The sequence below is a fragment of the Alligator mississippiensis genome, chromosome 16, assembly GCF_030867095.1.
Source record: "Alligator mississippiensis isolate rAllMis1 chromosome 16, rAllMis1, whole genome shotgun sequence".
In the NCBI taxonomy this organism is placed as follows: Eukaryota; Metazoa; Chordata; order Crocodylia; family Alligatoridae; genus Alligator; species Alligator mississippiensis.
This window is the reverse complement of record NC_081839.1, coordinates 14,307,378-14,310,868: the sequence shown is the minus strand read 5'-3', so window position 1 is coordinate 14,310,868 and position 3,491 is coordinate 14,307,378. Positions and strand designations below refer to the sequence as shown.

Below are 3,491 nucleotides of genomic sequence, written 5' to 3'. Positions count from 1 at the left end.
CCGTGCTGGCTATCCCTCAGGATGTTGCTGTTAGCTAGCCTGCATAGGATGGCCTCTTTGATAATCTTTTCCAGGACTTTCCCCAGGATAGAGGTCAGGCTGATGGGCCTGTAGTTTGCCAGGTCTATTTTCCTCCCTTTCTTGAAGATGGTGTGCAGTGCTGGTCCTTATTTGGGTCCATGTACTTAGTACCATGGGCACGGGGGGCTGTCAGTTGGCAGCTTGGCACACAAAAACTGCACTTTGGGCCAGGCGAGACTCTGGTTGGGGGATGTGGGATTGTATCCAGCGCCAGAGGCATGGTGTGGGGTGGCCCAAAGAGGATTTCCTGTCATCAACCCAGCCCAAAACCCAGTTCCATATTCAAGCCCATATACTTAGGACAGTATTTGCGGAGGCTGTCAGTTCATGGCCTGGCACAGCCAACCCATGTCTTCAGTTGGACAGGACAACAAGGGGATGTAGCTCAGTGGTAGAGCACATGCTTTGCATGTATGAGGTCCTGGGTTCAATCCCCAGCATCTCCACTTTTCATTGGGCAGCAGGGCAGGCCCTACAAAGAAAAGCTACAAGACCTGAACCTATTCAGCCTCCACAGGAGAAGGCTGAGAGGGGATCTGGTGGCAGTTTACAAACTCACCACTAGAGAGAATTGGGGGAAGCTCTGTTCCCTCGGGGCACCACCCAGGGTTACTAGGAATAACACCCTCCAATTGTTAGAGAAAAGGTTCAGGCTGGACACCAGGAAACATTACTTTACACTTAGGGCTGCCAGGCTCTGGAATGGGCTCCCAAGGGAGGTGGTGCTCTCCTACCTTGGGCCTCTTCAAGAGGAGGCTGGGCAGATATTTGGCTGGGGTGATATGATGCTGGCACCCATTCCTGCCTGAGGGAGGGAATCGCACCTGATGAGCTGTTTAGGTCCCTTCCACCCCCAAGTACTATGATATTATGACTCTGGTCAGAGACGACCAGGAGAGTCCCCTGGTGCAACAGGGACATGCTGTGAGGTGGCCCAAAACAGATTTCCAACCATAATCCCAGCCCAAGATCCACTTCCTTACTCAAACCCATATGCTTAGTACCAGGGCTGGGGGGAGCTGTCCGTTGGCATCCTGGCAGGGCCAAACCATGAGTTGGGCCAGGCAAGCTGTGGTCAGGGATGTCCAGGGGAGTCCACTGGTACCACAGAGTGATAGCGTGGGGTGGCCCAACAAGCATTTCCATCTCTAATCCCAGCCCGAATCCCACTTCTTTATTCAGGGACCTGTAGTTAGTGGCATCTGGGCGGACTATCAACTGGCAGCCGGGCACAGCCAAACCGTTTCCTAGGATGGGCAGGACTCTGAAGAGATAACCAGGAGCGTCCCATGTGCCACAGAGGCATGGCGTGGGCTGGCCCAAGAAGGATTTCTAGCCACGATCCCAGCCCTAAATCCAGGTCCTTATTTCGGTCCATATACTCAGCACAGAAGCTGGCACGCTGTCGGTTTGCAGTCTATCACGGGCAAGCTGCGTTTTGGGTCGGGCGAGACTGGTTAGAGACGTCCAGCAGAGTCCCCGCTGGCACACAGGGCTGTCATGGGGTGGCCCAAGAAGGATTTCTGTCTATAATCCCAGCCCAAAAACTAGTTCCTAACTCACGCCCATATATTTAGTACAGGGGTGGGGGGGGGGTGTCAGCTGGCAGCCAGCACGGCCAAACTGCACTTTGGGCTGGGCAACACTGTGGTCAAGGTGTTTTGGGACAGTCCCCTGTGGCGCCAACAGGTCGTTTGGGGTGGCCCAAGAAGTATTTTGCCCCATAATCCCATCCTAATCTGACCTTTATTTAGGGCTCTGGACTTGATGAAGAATATTATTTTGCATATTAATTAGCAAATATGCAATGAAATTCTCTCTATTTAAAAATGTGTAATTCATTAATAACAAGCTTTGATTGGGTCTAGATTAGCTTTGAAAAAGGAACTGGGAAGAAGCAACCACCTTGTAGGCGGGATGGAGGAGCCGGGCCCCGCAGGCAACTTTGGGTTTCTCCCCAGCCCCCACAAAAAGCAGCCAGAGATTTATTGATTCATTTATTTTTAAAATAATTTTTTGGGGAGGTAAAACTCACCCCCGACACAACCAAGAAATTTACCCAGGACAAATTGCAGCGGGTGACCCAGATCCAGAGTTAACTGAAGAAAAGGGGAGGTGAAAAGAAAAGTTGTTCACCTCCATCGAGTGTAGAAAACACACCATCTTTCAAAAACAGGAATACTATACAGCCAGTCACAATAATTACAATAACATATAAAGAATAATTATGATATAGCAGTACCGCAATAATCACAATTAGCCGATGCCCAGCCGAGGGTTTCTAGTGTCCATTCAACTGCTTTAAAACAAGCTGGATATGCAGACCGCGTTTTGCAAGCACAGCAGATTTTAAAAATCATTTTATTAATGTCATAATAATTTTAAAAATCTGATTAACGTCATGATAATCATGCCCCGTTAGAATGAGAAATAATTAGACTAATAAGCAACATGAACGTTAATTAGCAATATGCAAACGTACGATAATTAGTAAACAACTACGTGTAAAAGGTAACACTAAGCACCCGGAGGCGCTGAGGAGGGGGGTCCCCGGCTGTTCTGGGGCTGGGGTCGGGAGGTGAGGGGAGGGCGGCCGCGGGGCTCCTGCACGCCGGCTCGGGGCACGTGCAGCGCCGTGTGGGCCGGCGGCTCCGCGCTACCTCCTCGGACGCATCTTGAGCCCCTGCCCGAGCCCGGAGCTGAGCCGCGCCGCGCTGCTCCACCCCCTGCCCCCCGCGCGCCTCCGCGGCCGCTCCCGCACTGCGGGTCCCGGCACCCTCGCCCAGGCCACGCCCCCGGCCCGGAGCTCCGCGCTCCACAACGACAGCTCGAGCACTGAGCCTCCGGGCCCTGCCGCAGGCCCGCCCTTGCCCAGTCCACGCCCCACAGGCCGGCGGGGCGGGGCCAGGGAAGGGGCGGGCGCTTCCTCTTTCCGTGCCGGCGTTCATTGGCGGAGAGGCGCTGCACGGGCCGGCAGCCCATTGGGTGCGGCGGATGCCTGTCAGGGCTGAAAGCTTTTAAATATGACTGTAGGTTAGCCGCCATAACACGGCACACGGTCGGGGAAGGTGGTCGAGGGCGGTTATTGGGGCGCTCGGCTCTAGACGGGCTCAGGCCTCCAGGAGCAGAGTGATGAAGTGTTTCCCCAGCACTCGAGGGTCCCCCAGCCCTGCTGCCGTGGCCGGCTGTGCGGAGGGCGCTTTCGTTAGTCACAGCTACAGTTAGTTCATGGATTGAACTCTTTGCTCCGGTTAGATGCTGCGGCCCCGGGGCGCAGCTCTCAGGGGGCCGTGAGGTGCCAGACGACAGTGGCCATGTCAGCGCTGCACGTGCGATTCGGGAGCTGGGCTGTGGTGCAGGAGCTCAGGGAGTTCAAATAGGTCTGAGATGTTGGGCTTTCCTTAGCAGCA

The 3,491-nt window shown here is 54.3% G+C and overlaps 1 non-coding gene across 1 annotated transcript; it reads left to right on the top strand.

Annotated features, from left to right (window-relative positions):
• Nucleotides 1–455: 455 nt before the first annotated feature.
• TRNAA-UGC (transfer RNA alanine (anticodon UGC)) lies at nt 456–527 on the top strand. The gene has a single exon. It is a non-coding gene; the product is annotated as a tRNA-Ala (tRNA).
• The last annotated feature ends 2,964 nt before the right edge of the window (nt 528–3,491 follow it).